General features: G+C 33.9%; 1 pseudogene; it reads right to left on the bottom strand.

The window, feature by feature from the left end:
* Positions 1-8,514: 8,514 nt before the first annotated feature.
* LOC111732045 lies at positions 8,515-8,633 on the bottom strand (annotated as a pseudogene).
* Positions 8,634-20,798: the final 12,165 nt, after the last annotated feature.

Here is a 20,798-nt window from a genome sequence, read left to right as displayed (position 1 = left end):
GCAATCATTCTGATACCTTTGATGCTTATACTTTTCATGAGCATTAATATGTATACGATAGCTTGTGGGCATTTATTTTTAATTTAGGTATCTTTATATTATGCATCATCATTTCTTGATATTTTTCTGACCTTGGTTTTTAAGGTCCATCTATGTTCTTAGGGATATGTCTAGTTTGTTCTTCCCTTGTAAATTAGATATGTCAGGTATATTCTTTATATTTTCTACATTTTAGAAAGAAATTTGGATTTTTAATATTTTCACCTACCCCTTGGTCCGTGGTTTGATTTACATTTCAATGTTCCTTTCTCTCTGGAGCAACTGTAAATAGTATCACATGTTTAATTTTGATTTCCACATGTTCTTCATTTGTATACAGGAGTGTTACCATTTTTTTAAAATAACCTCTTTATTTTGAAATGATTGTATGATATCACAATTAGGAAATTAATCGATGCACTCCTTCTACCTCATTCCAATCTCGCCAGTTTGATACCTGCTCCTGTGAAATGTTATCACCTGTGGAGAATCAGTGAGGACCACCACAGTAAAGAGACAGAGAGTTTCATCAACACAGAGAACTCTCCTGCTGCCCTTTTTATAGCCACACCCACTTCCCCTCCCCCAAGTTCATAAACCCTAGCAACCACTACTCTTTACCTCTATAACTGTCATTTTAAGAATGTTCTATAAACAGAATCATTTCGTATGTAACCTTTGAGGATTAGCTTGTTTTCACTCAGCATATGTCTCTGGAGATTCTTCTTTAAGTGTTTTTATTAATTATAGTTGACATTCAGTGTTATTTTATACTAGTTTCAGTTGTGCAGTGTAATGGTTAGAATGTACGCAATTTACAAAAAGATCCCCCCGAATAGTCTAGTACACACCTGGCACTATACATCATTATTAAAATATTATTGACTATACTCTCTATACTGTATTTTCATCCCCATGACTATTTTGTAATTACCAATTTGTATTCCTTAATCCCTTCATTTTTTTCACTTAGCCCCTAAATTCCCCTCCCATCTAGCAAGTATCAGTTTATACTCTGTATCCATGAGTCTGCTTCTGTTTGTTTGTTCATTTATAGTATTATTTTGACTCCACATATAAGTGAAATCATATGGTCTTTGTCTTTCTCTGTCTGATTTATTTCACTTACAATGATATCCTCTAGGTCCATCCATGTTGTCCCAAATGGTAAGATTTCATTCTTTTGTATGGCTGAGTAATATTCCATTATGTATATGTACCACCTCTTCTTCATCTAATTGTCTATTGATGGACACTTAGGTTGCTTTCATACCTTGACTATTATAAATAATGTTGCAATGAACATAGGGGTGCATATATCTATTTGACTTAGCGTTTTGGGTTTCTTCAGTTAAATATCCATAGGTAGAATTGCTGGGTTATAAGGTAGTTTTCTGTTTAATTTTTTGAGGAACCTCCATACTGCTTTCCATAATGGCTGCACCAATTTACATTACCACCAACACCTCACGAAGGTTTCCTTTTCTCCACTTTCTGACCAACACTTGCTGTTCGTTCATTTATTGATGATGGCCATTTTGACAAGTGTGAAGTGATATATCATTGTGGTCTTAACATGCATTTCTTTGATTACTAATAACATTGAGCATCATTTCATATATCTGTGGCCATCTGCATGCCCTCTTTGGAGAAACGTCTATTCAAGTCCTCTGCCCATCTTTTAATTGGACCAAAAGATATCTGCACACCAATGTTTATTGCAACACTATTTATCGTAACCAAGACTTGGAATCTACCTAAATGTTCACTGATATGTAAATAAATAAATAAAATATTTTAATGGTAGGATATTTATATATATATATATATTATATTCCATATATATATATATTGTCTTTCTGTGCCTGGCTTATTATATATATATTCATTCATATATATGTGGAATATAATTCAGTCTTTAAAAAGAAGAAAATCCTGCCATTTGGAATAACATGGATGAACCTGGAGGGCATAATGTTACGTATAATAAGCCAGGCACAGAAAGACAAATACTGCATTCTTGCCCTTATATGTGGAATCTTAAAAAAAAAAAAAATCTGAAGCAGAGAGTAGCATGGTAGTTGCCAGGGACTGGAAGGTGGAGGAAGTGGGAAGATGTTTGCCAAAGAGTACAAAGTTTCAGTTCTGCAAGATTAATAAGTCCTGGAAATCCAATGTATAGCATGGTAACTATAGTTGATTATACTATACTGTATACTTGAAATTTGCTAAGAGAATAGATCTTTAACGATCTTATAACCACCACAAAAATAAACATGCAAGGTGATGGATACATTCACTGGCTTGATTGTAGCAATCATTTTACAATGTATATGTATATCAAAACATTGTGTACACCGTAAGTATATATAATTGTTATTTGTCAATTATACCTCAATAAAGCTAAACCAGAAAAAAAAATCATTGGGGTATTTAAATTTTTTAAGAGTATGAAGTGGTCTTAAGACCAAAGAGTTTGAGAAGTATTGATTTAGACTAATGAACACATGAGCACTTGACAAAAATAAATCAAAGCCAGAGTCCCTGTTGCCTAGGAGGAAGGGGAGGAAAGGCTGTCAAATAATCAAGCAATAGTGTCTGCTTCTCCTAGATTTTCACACAGCTCCCAATAACCATTCTCCCATGTTCACCCTTCTTTAATCTCTATTCTCACCCTTATTCTCCACATGTCATCTGGAAATGCATCCTTAAAACATAAATTAGATTATGTTACTAAGAATTGTTTACTGGCTATTTATTCACTAATTACATTTACCATCCAGTTCAAACCCTTTTAAACAGTCCACTAGCACTTGTGTCATCTGACCATTGCCTATTAAGCCATACTGTGTTCTGATTTAGAACATGCATTTCAGAGTTGACTAATTAGAGTCCAAGTGCCACTCTTTACCAGCTACGTAACCTTTATCAAGTTACTCAAACTCTTCGTGTATTCTTATCTTCATTGGTAAAATGGGGCTCATTATAATGATGCCAAATTCATAGGCTTGCTTTGAGTATAGATGGAAATAATCCATATAAAGTTCTTAGAAGTTCTTAGAAGAGTTTCTACCCCAAGTGTGCTCTTAGACAATTTCTTGCCTATTTCTTTCCTTTACTTGCTAGTCTCTAACCACACTAAGCATTCTAACTTCTTTCCTGTCTCAGAAACTCTCCACATGCCTTTCCTCCTGACTATAATATCCTTCCCACTGCTCTTCACGTATCATTTTTTTCTTCTTCAAGGTGAGATTTACCTGTCAGTCCTTAGAGAGGCCTTTATTCACCATGATTTCTAAATAAGATCTCTTCTCATCCCCATCCCCTCTTCTGTTACTCTATAGCAGAGCAACCAGTTTCCCCCTGGCACTCATCAGGATATTAAATATTTATTGTTCACTCATTTTCTGTCTCCATCATTGAACTGGAAACTCTATGATGATAAAGAATGTAAATGTGTTCAGCTTGTGTCTTCAGTGCCTTGATCAGTGGCTGAATGTACTCAATAAACATTTCCTGAACGAATATACGAATAAGTAAATGGCCACAAAATACAGTTCACAGCCATGATTAGCTGGACTTGCTGGTTTCAAGTGTCTAATCAATTGAGAGAAAATCTAATCGATGTGCGATCAACAAAAATTACATACAAATTCTAAATGCCAGCTAATGTCCATGATAGGAAATGATAATAAAAGCATGAACTATGACTGTTTTCCCTTTTCAAGTGAAATCTTATGTTATCTATATATCAGTACATAAGAATATTGATCCCTTTTCCCCTTATTTGAAAGGCAAGACATACCAAATTCAAGTGTCTTGAAAATCTGAAATCTAAAATCCTAAAATCTTAGATCTGAATGGAACCTTTAATATCAACCAATCCAACACTCCCATTTTGCAAGAGAGAGAGTATTACGTTCTGATGAGGTAAGGGACTTGTTCAAAGTAACACAAGTGGAATTAAAATCCAGTCCTTCTGAACTTTAATTCAGTTTCAGAAATTTACTCAACATCCCTGGGTAAATACAATGTAAGTTTTCCTCATGTAATGCTCACTAAAAACCATTATCGAGGAGACTCATTTATTTGAACAAATATATTTTGGAATAGATGCTGAAACAGAAACACAGTTCATGGATTTAATTATTGATCAGCCCTGCTGTGGAAGTTGAGTTTTTGCATACAAACCTAAAATGCCATAATTCTAGATGTGCATTGAGGGAAAGCTAAAGATTAGCCTAGTGGTATGAAGTATGGGTATTCGTTAGGAGTAAAGTTTTATGGAGTAAATACATTTTAACTAGTGAGTTCTTTGCAATGGAAACTGATTTGGCAATAACTTAAGTTTGTCTTTTAGGAATAAAATGCAACATTACCTTTGTATTAGAGTTTGTGCATGAAATCAATAGATATTTTGTAGATAAATGGCATCTTCAGGATAGCTGCATGAATCTTAGAAGAAAAAACAGTTTTGCCTTCTTTCTCAATATGTCAGCATCTCAATAGTTAAGGGTTACACCAGCACTAATTGTTGAAAACTAGAGAAGATTAGCATCCTGTGAACCTCTGAGTTAATCTGTTAATGAAAGATGTTTCTCTGTATTTATGTAAATTGACTTCATATATTTAGTCTAGTGCCAATTCTCAGTTCTGTATGTGTCTATAGATTTCCACTCCTTTATCTTCCAGAGTAATTATGATTATAATGAAGAAAGTATACATATAAATAGCAATAAGTATATTAGTTAAATATTAAATATAATATTAAATAAAAAGGTAATATATATGTATATGATATTTAAAACATTGGACCGTAAAAGTTCAAGAAGAACCACAGCATTACTGGTATTGTGAATACAAATGTTTTTTGTTCTTATCTATTCTATTATTCTTTGATTCTACCGTATTGGATTTTATGCCACATTTTTGTCCTTTATGGAAAAGAGTATGATTGTTAAAACACAATTTCACACCTAGTTAACCTTTTACTTTTAAAGTCTCAATTTTTCTATCTGAAAGATGGGATAATGATAATATCGCTTTCATTCAAGAGGCTTTTTGTAAATATTTGATGAGATAATATACACAAAGCATTAAGCACAATGTCCAGCATGTAGAAAGCATGCAATAAATGTTAACTGTTAGCACTACTGGTAGTAATAGTAGTTGTAGTGGTAGTAATAGTAGTACTAGACCATTGATAGCTGCGCACCTCTTCTTCCCTGTAGGTTGGACATAGTTCTGTGTATTCATGTACAGAGAGATAGACAAGGAAAGCCTGCTGGTACCCTGTCCATTGATAGGGTATATAGAAGGCAGAAGATAATCAGATTTTGACTGTTCCAAGACAGGTTGAAGACAAATTTTCTCTTCTTTTTCTTTATAATGAATCGATAGGACCAATTTTATGAAAATTTTATGTGATAAGAAGATACCAGCTTCCTCTACTAATTAATTTTCACTTCGTCTTTCATCTGGAAGGTTGAAGCTAAAATTATTTTGTGGATCCAGTATCTGGGCAAAGCTGATGTTGAGTGAGCACAATGTATGGCCCTCTGCCAGATTTCCAGGGTAGACATCAAATGAGGAGAAAAACACCTTCCTTCTGTGACCAATGAAAAATTATTCTTAAAAGGATGAAGGCGAGAAATTCTCAAAGCTACTGCTGTGTCTCAAGTTTTTGATGCTGAGAGCCTTGAATTAATACAGTAAGACACAGGATATGAATAGCTTTATCAAGTATATCCTATTGAGCTAAATGTCTACATAGGATAAAGTCAATCTCTCCTTAAGTTTTTTTTTTCACGTAATAAAATATTAGGTGTGTGCAAAATCTAGTGTAGATTCCAAATTTTGTCTTATCCTTGGGTGCAAGCCCCATGTCAGAAGAAAGGGAGAAGAAGTTGGTTTATACACTGTATTGAGGACCTATGAGGCAAAGGTCACTATTGGACAGCCAGGATGTGAGTTATTAGCAGGGAAGAGGGAGGGATATGAAAGCACAGAAGGAAAAGTGGATGAGAAGTCTAACAGAGTTATCTTTTCCCATTCCAAGATAGAAAAAAAATGTCACTTAATAGCACTTTCTACGAAAATACAATATTTTATCAAATCTATTAGTTTACCCACTCTAGTAAGAGGCAAATTCAGGGTTGGGGAGGATGCTAACCAAGCAAAATATAGGTATTGCTGAGATGGTCCTGCTGGGCCAGAAATTTTGCTTTTCCAATATTCCTCATTCTAGAAAAGGTCAGCTGTAATCTGGGCCCTGCTTTGGACTCAGAGGGATTTGAGTAAGATAGGTGTACATGTGTCCCAGCAGGAGGAGTGATGAAAGATTTTTTTTAAAGAAAATCAGTCCCATCTGAATCTTAACACCATATAAGACTTCAAAAACACGTTTGCTTTCCTGAATCACTACGCTGAAAATTAACTCAAGCAGTTTGTAGGAAGGTAAACCTTAGTCCAAGAGAAGTCTATATCCACTCCATTATAAATATTGTAAATATGTAGATTAACGAAGGAAAAAAGAGAGCATCTTCTTTGGTGTTATATTTATTTCAGTGGCTTTCCATGTGATTCATTAAAGATATTTTTAACTTTTTTCCCTCGGTTCAAAAATTACATATATAAATTCTGACTTTGGAATTGCACAAACATGCACAGCTGCTGGTTTAAGCTTATAGAAACACCAAACAAAACAAAATACAACTTGGCTTAGAGCCATGGTTAAACCTATTGTGACTGAATTTGAGGGGGCTGGAGGGAGAAATCCATTTCACACAGAAAAAATAATTTTATTCTAGTTATATAGAAAGAACTCTGTAATAATATAAATTATTTTCCATGTCACACTGAGAGGGCACATTATTCTTAATCTCATACAACAGAAAGGAAATGTGATACATTGTTGAGAGCACATTGCCTTCATATAGGTATTTACTACTCATAACAAATTATAGTCACCTCATTGTTTAGTGATAATTTGGGAGGCCCTTTGTTGTTTTGTATTCTGGACATCATCAAATTTATTTATATTAATCGGCTTTTTGTTAATTTCTGTAACAACTGGGAAATAGCCAGTCCTCTGATAAAAAGCCTACTGGCTAGGTTGAACTTTGGAAGTAGAAAAATAAAAGGTTTGCCTAAGATTCTAGGTAGAGAGAAGTGAGAACGTCAAGTTTCTGAATTATAACTTGGTAATAGGCTACAGCATTTCATATTCATTCTTCATGGCTGAAGCACCAACATCCAGTTTTCTTTTCAATTAGATTTGCTGAAGCAATCCAGCTTCTTGTCCCTATCTATCATGTTGCAAGGTCTATCATCCAAAGGTCCCAATTTCTGAATAAAGAGGGCCGAGGTTTGCCTTTGTGTGGAGTGAGATGGACAGGGAGGTGTCAGGGAGAGAAAACTAACTGAAAAAAGAAAAAAACATCTGGTGTGATCATGGATAAATTCTTCTGCATTTATTCTAGACCTCTTCATAAGGCCGCCACCCTTTTTCAAAATTCTAGCGGGTATCATCTTGTCCGGTCACACAAAGAAGAGATACATTACATCTACTTTCAAACCCTTACTAAAGAAGGCAGATGAAGGTTGGGGGTTGGAAGTTTCCCAAAAATAAATTTGCATGTGAAATAACAAAAGCAAACACACATCACAAACCTGAAGCTTGTTAAGCTACCAATAATTATTAGGTGTAATTATGTCATCTCACCTAAGGACATCATTACTGAAAGCAGTTTTGCATCACTTATTTCAAGAGACTAAATGCCAGTAGCTCCCCCCAGGCACTTTGACAACTATATGTCCCCACACATTTCTGAATACTCACTAAGTGGGCAGTTTCCCCAAGTTGGGAAACACAGGGGCCATGTGGTACACTGTTTCCTTCCTGAGAAGTTTCTTGATTTTGTCATTCCTCTTGCCTTGGATGTTTTCTACATCCTTTCTTCTAGTGTAGGTCTTAGTTTCCACATAAAGTTCAGTCGTATTCCCCTTTCCCCCATTAAACTCCCAGAAACTGGTTCAGAGTGATCCATCATCACCGCCATCATCCCTAAACGTTTCTTTTTACCACTTGTCTATACCACTGTATGCTGTATTTTTTGCATATGAATGTCCTACCTTTTGTATGAAAATTAGAATCACTTGAGTGCAGAAGTCTTCTCTCAATTGCTATCAAGTGTCATAATAGCATGTTTTTGTTTCTCTCATATGTCAGGCTTTTTCATAAGTCTCTGCCTTTGCTTATACTGTTACTACTCTCTGGAATATTCTTGCCTATAGTTTTCTACCTTCAAAATCCCTCCTTATCCTTCAGGACATAGCTCGGCTGTCATCATCTTTGAAAAGCCTCCCCTGACCTGACCCTAACCCCATAATAGGGGCTCTTGTCTCTTTCTTTCTTTTTCCTTCTCTCTCTCTCTCTCTCTCTCTCTCTCTCTCTCTCTCTCCTTTCTTTCTTTCTGCCTACAGCACCTGATCTTCCTAGGTGGTCTCCCATCCATGTACTAACCAGGCCCAACCCTGCTAAGCTACCGAGATCAGATGGGATCGAGCTTGTTCGGGGTGGCATGGCCGTAGACTCTTACCTGTTTTCTCATGGCGCTCTGCATGTACCTCCATCTTAGCATCTACCACAGTGTAATGCACTTGCCTGTTTAAGTTACTCTGTCTTCCCCCACTCTAGAGGGAATTCTTTGAGGATGAGGTTTCATTTTAATTAGTTCTCCAGTTTCTAGCATGACACCTGTCACAGGTGCTGCTGCTATAAGCTTTATAACCTTCTATGATGTCGCCTTTCTATGGTGAGAGAACTCATTTCTTTTTAGCTTTGAAAATACACTAAGGATCCTTTTGCCTATGTCAAGAGGATGATTCTGATGCTTACAAATAAGAGAAAACTTTTTCACTCCCTTATAAATTTTTTTGGGGGGAGGGACAGAGGATTGTATGGTGTTAGATAAAACTAATGTTTCAAGATCATCTAACACAGCGGTCCCCAACCTTTTTGGCACCAGAGACCGATGCTCCTATGAGAATCTAATGCCTGATGATCTGAGGTGGAGCTGAGGCGGTGATGCTAGCACTGGGGAGCGGCTGCAAATACAGATGAAGCTTCACTTGCTTGCCCACCACTCACCTCCTGCTGTGCGGCTGGGTTCCTAACAGTCCATGGTCCAGTACCAACCTGAGGCCCAGGGGTTAGGGACCCCTGATCTAACATGAGCCAAGCATTATCATATACACTAGTCCCCTTTTATTTGGAGTTTCACGTTCTGCAATTTCAGCGACCAGCAATCAAACAGTCTGTAAATGTTAAATAGAAAATTCCAGAAATAAATAATTCATAAGTTTTAAATTGTGTGCTATTCTGAGTAGTGCGATGAAATCTAGTGCTGTCCCGTGCCATTCTGCTCCATCCTTCCCAGGCATAAATCATCCCTTTGTCTAGTTTACCCATTCTATGTCCCCTCCCACTAGTCACTTAGTATCCATCTCTGTTATCAGATCAGTTATTGGATAGAGAGACCTCATTCGCATAACTTTTACTATCGTATATTGTTATAATTGTTCTATATTATTATTAGTTATCATTGTTAATATCTTACTGCGCCTAATTTATAAATTAAACATTATCATAGGTATGTACGTATAGGAAAAAAAACAGTATATATAGGGTTCTGTACTATCTACAAAACAGAAACAAAGTCATAGGTTCAGAGGACATTTTGATGGTTGCCAAATTGAAAGGGTGTTGCAGCTTGAGGGAAAAAGGGGAAGGGATCAAGAAGTACAAACTGGTGGTTATGAAAGAGTCATGGGGATGTAAATTATAGCATGAGAGATATAGTCGATAATAATGTAATAACTATGGTGTCGAATAGGTACTAGATTTATTGGGGTGATCACTTCATAAGTTACATAAATGTCTAATCACTATGTTGTATACCTGAAACTAATATAATATTGTATGTCAACTGTAATTGAAAAATAAAAAAAAATTTAAAAATTAAAAAACAAACACTCTTGGAACTAATAAAAAACTACAACAAGATTGTGGGTTACAAAATTAATACATAACAGTCAATTGCCTTTTTATATGTATTAGAAAGAAAAAAATGAAATTTTAAATTATAAACTAAACACCATATATAAGCACAGAAAAAAAGCATACTTAGGTTTAATAAAGTATGTATAATTTGTACATAAAAAAAGCTACGCACTATGACAAAAATTCAAAGATCTAAATAAATGAAGACACCATTTGTGTTCATGGATAGGAAGTCTCAATAATATTAAGATGTTAGCTTTTCCCAACTCGATCTGTGGATTTAATGAAATCTCATTCAAAATCCTAGCAACTAATTTTTTGATGATTAACAAATTAACTCTAAAGTTTATATCAAAAGGCAAAAGACTCAGAATTGCCAACTGAAAACTAAGAAAGAACAAAGTCGGTATACTGAAACTATCCAACTTCAAGATTTGCTATAAATCTTCAGTCAAGTCGGTATGGTACTGGCAAAAGAATACACGCATTGTCAATGGAACAAAAAAGAGAGCCCCAAAGTAGACCCCCATATATATAATCCACTGACTTTTGGCAAAGAAGCAAAGATAATTCAATGGATAAAGGATAAACATTTCAACAAATGGTGCTAGATAAACTAGATGTGTATATCCAAAAAAAAAAAAAACCAAATCTAAATATGGTTTTATATCTTCCACAACAAATAACTCAAAATAGATTATAGATCTATATATAAAATGCATAACTCAAATTTCTAAAATAGAATATAGGAAAAATCTAGGTGACCTTGTGTTTGGTGATAACTTTTTAGGTACAACACCAAGAGCATGATCTATGGAATGAAAACTTGGTAAGCTAGAATGCATTAAAATTAAAAACATCTGCTCTACAAAAGACACTGTTAAGAGAATGAAAAGACAAGTTACCGACTGGACAAAAATATTTTCAAAGCACATATTTAATAAAGGACTTACATCCAAAAATATACGAAGCACTAATAAAATCCAAAATAAGTAAAGGAACAAACAAATGTTAGAAGTTTAATTAAATTATGTATAATTGTCAAACTCAAAAACTAAAAAGACTGGTCAAATAATAGATTAGACACAGCCCACAACTGAATTACTAATCTGGAAATAGAGCTGAAGAAATTATTGAGAAGGAAGCATAGAAAGAGAAGTAAATGAGAAAACAATGAAAAAGAGGTAATAGATAAAACAGAATAAGAAAGCCTAACATATGTCTATGTACACTTACTAGGAAACAATGGATACAAAGCAAGATATATTAAAAGAAATCCACAGACTTTGAAACATTGTAGTGAAGTTTCAAAAACTAAAAGGCAAGGAGTGGGTCTTAAAAGCAGCTGAGAGTAAACAGAAGGAGGCAGTGGGACTGACTATGGAAGGAATATATAGGCAGTTGCAACAATATTGCTAAGCATCTAGTTGAGTTAGATGGTGGTTTCAGTTATGCTTCATAATTTTTACATATTTTCAGAACTCTGTACTATCAAAAAGTAGATAGCAAAAATTATTTTAAACTTCCACACATCATTTAATTTGATTATTATACTTTTGAGAGGCAATTTTTTTTCCCATTTTACAGTAGGGAAATTGAGACATGTTGACTTTTCCAATGTCATATATTGGATAAATAGGGAGTAGATCTAGAACTGAGTATTCATATTTCTTATACTGTGTTTTTTTTTCCATTAAATTGCATTGCCTCCCAGAGAGATATCATGTGAAAGAGATAATTCTTTGCCTTCTATGTCCATATTCAAATCTCCAATAAGCATGCATTTATAATACTGACTAGAAGGAAAGAGTCATTCTGGCTAAAATCTGACACTCAAATTCTCCACCCAGAAGCTTTATGATAGCCAAGTAGGAAACTCTATTAAAGTAAATTATGTTAGATGTGCTGACACAGCCATAACTATGTCAACTGTGTCTCTCCTTTGAACATTATTCTACTTTGACTGAGAATTAATGGGTTGTGGTGAATCAATTACAATCTAATAAAGGTACTATTGGAAAGTCTGAAGAAAAAATGTAGAATCGTTGTTATAAATAGCAAAGCAAAAGAACTCGATTTACAAAGAACTTAATTCCCATTTTTGTACATTTTTTTTTCATTCTTAGTTCAGTGAAGTGTTTACCTGCATATCTTCCATTTGTAATCACACATCTAGTGAATGGCAGAGTTAGATTCAATATAGCACTGTGGAATCTTGGCAGTCTGGCTCCTACTTTCTTTTTTGCTTCCCTATAGAGAAACAACTTTATTATTTTTTTTTGTTTTATTAGTGGTGGTGTTCAGTAGTGACTTTTAAACTATAATTAGCTTTGAAAACAACACTCTTACTCCCTTACCTGATAAAAGCAAAGGCATTTTGAAAAATCAAGGACAAAGCAAATTTCTTACGTTTACGAAAATTCTTAAATCACATCCCAAATCCTGGTTTTAAAAGAAGCTGAGGTTATAGCTATCAATACAAGAGAGTCTGAGTTTAAAAATAAAACAAGTCAAATTATAATTCTGAAAACAATTCATTGAGCTGCATTAATCAATTGATAGCCACTTGTTCAAGAAGCCTATATTTTACTTGAAACTAATTAGTGAGCATAGACACAGATAAGTAAATTTGACATTATTAATTATCTCTCATACTTTATTTCAAATGAGAATGTAGTGAACATTGAGGTACTCTACAGGTTGGTTACAAGAAACACACACACACACACACACACACACACACACACACCAGCTCTGAATTTGAATAGTGTATCTTTTAAAATAGCCTAATATAAGAGAAAATATGCTTTTCTATTTTAATGCTTAAATTTAAAAAAAAATTCAAATCATAATTTAGTTCATGTTGAGGCTTGAAAATTTCAAACTTACCATTTAAAGGATCACTACTTGATTCTAGTTAGAAAAGGGTTTAGTCCTTTAGGTAGCTGTGTTCTATTCCCAGGGTTTAAACACAAGCCAAGGTAGAGAGTTTATAAATTAAAAGATGGACCTGAGACAACATTAATTCAGAAACTGTGTAGCCTTATGAACAACTTTATCTTAGAGAAACTGCTGAATAAAAAAAGATTTACATGTAATAAATTGATTTATAGACCACCGAGTTATATATTTGAAGAGCAATATATACAGATTAAACTGATTTCTTGATCTGTGCCTTGTTTAAAATCTTGTGTTAGATTTTAGAATCTACTTTTGGAGAAGCTGTTAATATGGTATTAAGGCATCTATAGTCAGTCAATAAGACAACTCCATTAACACAATACCATGAATAGATAGTGGACATTTACCAGTAACATTTCTTAACAAATATCTACAATAATTTGCATTTGATTTAATCAAAGTGGATAAAGTAGAGACATGTGAATAGCAAGTTAGAAGATCTATATTTGGGTTCTGAATGTGCTTCTTATTTGCTTTGCATGGCTTGGGAAAGTCATATAAAATCTGCATCTCAATTTCTTCATTAATAGAGTAAGAGTAACAGCTACCCTTATAGTCACTAGAGTTTGGTGTGGTTTGTTACACATCAATAGACCCGCACTTCTATTACTAAAAAGTATTCCATAGTAATGGGGATCAGCTTCTGTACTCTTTGATTATGGGGATAATCTAAAATATATAGTATACAGTATATATACTATAGATATAGTATATATACTATAATAATATAGTATAGTATATATAGTATAGTATATAGTATGATTTGAGAGCATATTTTGAGTACTGACATATGCATTTAAACTGGAAATCCATGTTGTAGCTAAAATATATAGATTCTAGAGTATTTTCCATTATCAATTTCTGTTGACTGTTTTGCTATAAAATATAAATGATTATAAAACTCTAAAGATCAAATAAAATGTGCTAGCCAAGGGTATCACTTAAAGAGTAACTCTCCTGGTTTTTTTTATCTTCTTTTCAAATCTAAGAGTTGACAACAGGATGTAAGAATCACTCTTCTCAAAGGTATAAATGATCATATGAAACTCTTGAAAAGAATGAATAATTGAAAAGAAATTCTATAACCAAATCAAGCATATGTTTCCCTGGAGAATTCCAACAAGAAATTATTTAAAAAAATTATTCACCTCCTCTTCATAGAGTATAATTTTTTAAAAAAAAATAGATAGAAATCTACTTTTGCTTTTTATTCCTGGGTATACAGGATTTACAAAAATGCTTGGAAAGGTTTTAAATTGTGTTGGCGAGTCAATTTCAGAGATTGAGAGCTTCATGGATCTTTATTTCAAAAAAGGAAAACAAAATACCTGATATGCAACTTTAATTTCTATTGGTTTGTTTTTCATCTTTAACAGACAGACCTTTTGAAAAATATTTTTATTAAAATATAGATAACATACAATATCATATTAATTTCGGGTGTACACAATAGCTATTCAGCATTTTTATACCTAAAAAAATGATCACCATAAGTCAAGCAACCATCTGACACCGTACCACACCATCACAATATTATTGACTACATTTCTTATGCTGTACACCACATCCTCATGACTTACTTGTTTTATACCTGAAAGTTTGAACCTCACAGAGAGACTTTTTGAGTAAAGACATTTTTTGAAAACTACCAGGATACTTTCCTTCCCATATACTAGAAATGTTAAATGATATTGCCACTTAAAAGCAATTGGTTCAATAAGAGTGCTCAAAGTGGACATTTTTGCCTTGTTCCCAGTCTTAGGGAGAAAGTCACCATTAAATACAATGAAGACAAGCTGTAGGTTTTTGTAGATAATTTTTATCAAACCAAGGACGTTCCCTCTATTCCTATTTTAGGAGAGTTTTTATCATGAATGAGTGAATTTTGTCAAATGCTTTTGAATCAATTGATATGATCATGTGATTGTTTAGCTGGTTAATATGCCAAATTACATTGACTTTCACATGTTGAAACAGCCTTGCATCTGTGGGAGGGACTCCAGTTGGTCATAGTGTACAATTCTTTTTATGTTTTGTTAAATTCTATTAACTGATATTTTGTTGAAGATTTTTTTACATCTAATTCATGAGAAATAGCCGTCAGTTGTTTGCTTGTTTTGGCACTGTGTCTAGTTTTTGTATTATCATAATATGTGCTTCATAAAATGAATTGGGTAATGTTTCCTCCTTTTCTATTTTCTAAAAGAGAGTGTAGAATCGGTGTTAATTCTTCTTCTCCTAAATATCTGGTAGAATTCTCCAGGAAAACAATCTGGGCCTAGAGATTTATCTTTTTAAATTAAAAACTCCATTTCTTTTATAGTTATAAGGATATACAAATTATGTATTTCATATTAGATGAGTTGTGGTAGTGTGTGTGTGTGTGTGTGTGTGTGTGTGTGTGTTTTCAGGAAATTGGTTCATTCACCAAAGAAGATACACAGATGACAAAAAAGTGCATGATAAGATGTTCAACATTCAAAGAAATAACATTTTTACTATTTATTGACACACTTCTATGAGACTTTTTCCTAAATCTGTGGGCTATATATTCTTTGATCGCTCTATATTCTTTGTAGCTCAACGAGCTGAATATATTCTTTGTAGCTCAACGAGCTGATAATATAATTTTTCATAGCAAGTATAGAAATGTAATTTAGTCTTTCCCCAAGTATGATTAATCAGAACAATTTTTATTGATATTTTTTAAAAACTTCTTTAAACTTCAGTTCTCAGTATTGGTATTGCCACGTAAGCTCTTAAGATTGTTGTCAAATCTGAAAAACCTTTATCAAATTTCTTGGTATTTGGTATACTTGATATTTGTAGTACTGCTATAGATTTGTGCCCTCCAGGCACAAGAATTCAAATAAAGATTATTTTAGACTTACCATTTAAAAAAGAAAAAAGATGTTCGACAGTATTAGCCATTAGTGAAATGCAAATTAAAACCACAATGAAGTATCACTTCACACCTATCGGATTGACTAAAATAAAAATATAATGACAAATGCCTGTAAGGATGCAGAGAAACTGGATCACTCATATCTTGCTGGTAGGAATGTAAAGTGGAACAGCAGCTCTGGAAAATAATTTGTCAGATTCTCAAAACAAACTAAACATGTACCTACCATATGACAGAGAAATTGTATTCCTGGCCATTCTTCCTGGAGGTATGGTCACAAAAACTTAAACACAAATATTCATAGCAGCTTTATTCATAATAGCTCTAAATTAGAAACAACCCACATATCCTTCTATGAGTGAATGAGTAAGCAAATTGGTATATCCGCACCATAGACTACTTCCCAGCAATGTAAAAGAATTAACTACTGATACATGCAACAACCTGGATGAATCTCCCAAAAGTGATGATGAGTGAAAAACGCCAATCTTCAAAGGTTGCATATTGTATGATTCCATTTATATAACATTCTTGAAATGACAAAATTATAGAAATGAAGGGCATAGTAGGGTTATCAGGGCTTACGGAAGGGGTAGGGCAGGACAGAATTTTATGTGTGTTTGAAAGGGCAACATGAAGGATCCTTATAGTGGTAAAAAAAATGTTTCATCTCTTGATTGTATCAATGTCAATACCTTGAATGTGATATTGTGCTATAATATTGTAAGATTACCATCGAGTAAATGTACAAGTATCTCTCAATGTTATTTCTCGCAACTGTATATAAATCTACAATTACATTAAAATTAAGTGTTATTTTAAAAAAAAATAACAATAAAACAACTGGTTCAAACTAAATAAGTTCATTTATATACATCCAACAAATACAGGCTTGGCAAATAATACAGAAAAACTTTCTCCTCTACAGAAATCTATGACTCTCATGCAATTATTTATATGTCAAAAATGCAGATATTCCTCTATTTCATTTTTTCACCATTTGAAAGCCATTGAAGCAGAGGAAAAATTAGATTGACATTGATAGCTGCCTGCAAAACAGGTTTTTATGGAAAATTATAATGTCTTTCTTTTTTAAGAACACATCTGGGAATTATGGAAGATTGATAGACCGATGGCTAAAATTTTCAGCATATCCACCAAAAATGCAAAAGGGGTTATAAATTTTTTGGAGCTTTCCCTAAAAGCAACTTCTTTTGTTCTTCTGTCATCATGTTTCATTAAGAGGTTGATTAATGATTCTATAAGCCTGACATTAATACCACCACTTGTTCCTCAGGCTATATCTGTGTGTTCAAAATAACCAGAATGGTGAGGCCAAGCAAAAGACTCTGCCCATCTGTGGGGTCAGTGGACATCACAGGTGAATTAATATGACTATCGATATCAATATTGATTGCAAGAAAAACTTCAAGTTTGATAGATCTGCCCGGGCGGCTAAGTGTAGGCTATGCGTGTAATACCAAGTTCTGAATAAAAGTTGAAAACCTAGAAAAGTATTCAGATGCTTTGTCTACACAATATCAGCATTTTAAATTCAGAAACCTTTTAATTGCTTATATTGTCAGTCAGTTTAATTCAGTGATCCATATTAATATGAGGGAAAAGTTGTCCCAATTTGGTTACCCAGAGCCATTTAAACACACTACCCTATGGTTGATACACACAAGATTTCTTTAAGAGGATTAACAGTTAAACAATATCCAGCAAGGAAGGCTGATATTTATCTCCTTATAGGGGCCAATGTGTGACAGATGAGCAGTGCATTCTGTAGTTCTCCCAGATGGAAAGCCTACTTGCATAGTAAACAAAAGATTGTTTTAGCTGGTAGCCTTAGATCTGAACTCCGTGCCTTTACCACCGAGGTTCCACTCTCAGATGCCAGTTAAAATAAATTGACTAGGACAACAGAATTTGAAGATACTGTCAGAAATAGAAAGCAGCAAGGCAGCTTGTCCTTCTGGGTGACTTTTTTTCTTTTTTTGGTGAGTCATCTGACACACTTAAGAATAGCTTCACTGATTTGAATGGATCTCAAGTATATTGCAGCTTATTTGGTCTGACGAAAGAATGGCAGAGTTCACTTCAGTTAGGTGTAACCAAGGCATTTAGAACTTAGAAACGCCTGTTCTAACCATTCATATAGCTCTCTTCTTAAGGGCAAATGATAGACACCAAATATTTTAATGGTGAACTACTCTCACAAAAGAAATATCTGGCTTCCATTTCTCTTATAATGAAATACAAACTCTCTAACATAGCTTCTGAGCCCTATATTGTCTATTCTCTGCCCACCTCTCCAGCTTCATTTCTGTCATCTCCCCTGCCCCTCCACCTGCTCCCATTTATAGAGAAGCACCTCTTAGACTCTCCAGAATCTTGACTTATAATTAAACTCTCTTACATAAATTTTTTAATTTTATTTTATTGGCTTCAAGTATACAGTACATTGGTTAGACACTTATATAGTTTATAAAACAATCCCCCTAATTGCTCTTTCTCTCCTCTGGCTCTCCACCTAGCCATTACATTACTGCTGACTGCATTCCCTATGCTGTGCTCCCCATCCCCGTGACCATCTATCAACTAATTTGTACTTCTTTAACCCTTAGCCCCATTCTCCCAGCCCCCCACTCACCTCCTCTCTTTCCTACATAAATTTAATCTTCCTCTTTGGTATGTTACCATATTTATTTAATGTTCATATCCTCCACCACATTATAATTTCCTTAAAGGTAGAAATGATGTCCCTTTAGCAGCTAGCACAGAGACTGGCACCATTAGCAAATACTTATTGAAATCCTGAATAAATGAATGAATCCATGAGGAAGGTTCTGCTTTATCTTAATAGCAAACGAAAAGGTAGGATGACAAACCATCCTGGTTTGCCTGAAATTGATGGGAAATCCCCAAAACATAGATCTTTCATCTTCGAAAATGGGAGTTTCGAGTCATCTTGGATGAGCTGGTCACCATAGATGTGACCTTTGCTTTGTGAGGGTAGAAATGTTGAACGGGCATTAGATTTTTGTAGATACATTTTTCATAGATGTTCTTGATTACTTGCCCACACAAAACTAAGCTAAACAACTAGAAAACCAAAAAAATATATATGTTTTTCTCATCAACTGCAAATATTTTAAGGCCTTAATTTTCCAAGCAATTACAAATCAAGTAATAATTCTTTCATAATCTCAGCCAACTAATAACAAATATCTGTGACTATTTCATACTTGATTCATCTCTATTCTCTGATTCTATGAAAATCTAGGGCAGGAAATCCATTCTTATTTTGTCTCTACACTGACCTATTTCCTAAAATATTGGAAATTACAAAAGTCATCTTCTAATAAATGGGTTAAAAACACAATAGCTCTTTGATCCTAGAAAAAAATAAGCTATATGATTCATTAATACAAAATTATTTCTTGAAACCATTTCTTTTTTTTTTTATAAAAAGAAGGCAAAATAAATGGTAGTCTTGATTTCAATGACTATTTCTAACTCTACAAGTTCTCATAGAATGGCAATAATTACCCTAAGGTATATTTTCTAAAGTTAGCTAAAATATTCTTGACCCATAATATTCATTCATTTTAAGGCACTCTTATTTAACTAGGAACATTATTATTTGGGGCTATTGTATAGATTTTAATTTTTCTCCAGTAAATGGTATATGATATGTTTCAATGGCCACTTTGTTTTAGGTTGAAGAATTAGATTAGTTACTTTGGTTAAAGTAAGACAAAGTAATTCTGGAGCATTTTTTAAACTTGGCATGTACAGAAGAAGTACACTTCTACAGTGAAAAGACATAAAACCTCATTTGTAGCCATCAATTAAGCCATCAAGGATAAATTACAATATACTTCATTTTACAAAGTAATCCTAAAATATAATTTATAATTGAAAAAAGTCAATGGTAATATGATCTAATAAACTTATAAGAACTTATATTGATACTTCCCCTATTTACTGTTTTAAACTTCAAACTTCATAAGATAAATATCTATTAAATTTTAGTTGACTTTTTCAGGGCCATAATTCCAACAGATTTAAAGCTTCAGGGGTAAGATAATATATACTAAATAGTATATATCTAGACTTTAAAAAAACCCTGAAAATATAAAAACATGCAGGTAAGAAAGCGTGTTTCTCAAATAAAAGATAGAGACCAAATCATTATTTTTTACAGTACATCTTAGAAAGAAATACAAACTGCTGCTAATTCTCTAGCAGTTAATCCCCATATCTGGTACAAAGCAGAATTATGTAGAGAACATGTTGAAAACATATACGCCTGGTTTCACCCCAGAGCAACTGAATCAGAATCCTCGGAGCTGCTGCTTATGTGCTACTCTGGTTAAGCAACACTGGTCGGTATTGCAAAGTCTTAGCCTCTGTGGGGAACAAAACACTGAAAAGACAAAAGAAAAATTTTAAAAATCAGGTTAGTAATGCATTTAAACAACCAGGTTACTAGCCCATTCTTCTCTGCTCAGTGGTCTTTGTTGATCACGCTGAGCAAAGTCTAGGATGATGAGAACTAACACACCTTTGTTACATGTATAATTAAGAAGCCTTTGCGACCTTGAAGGAGCAGCTTTAGAAAATGAAGAGGATTGACTTCCAATTGCAGAGGATAAGGAGTTTAACAAGAAGGGAGGAAATAGGAGCAGTTAGAATAAACCTCTAAGAAAGATGGAAAACAAAGAAATAAGCTCAGAAATAGAGCAGGGCTGTGGGAGTTGCTTTTTTAGAATGATGTCAACCAAATTCAAATATATTTGTATGAATAAGGAAGGAAAGGCA

The sequence above is a fragment of the Pteropus vampyrus genome, unplaced genomic scaffold (assembly GCF_000151845.1).
Source record: "Pteropus vampyrus isolate Shadow unplaced genomic scaffold, Pvam_2.0 Scaffold421, whole genome shotgun sequence".
NCBI classification, from domain to species: Eukaryota; Metazoa; Chordata; class Mammalia; order Chiroptera; family Pteropodidae; genus Pteropus; species Pteropus vampyrus.
This window is presented reverse-complemented; position numbering and strand designations above follow the sequence as displayed.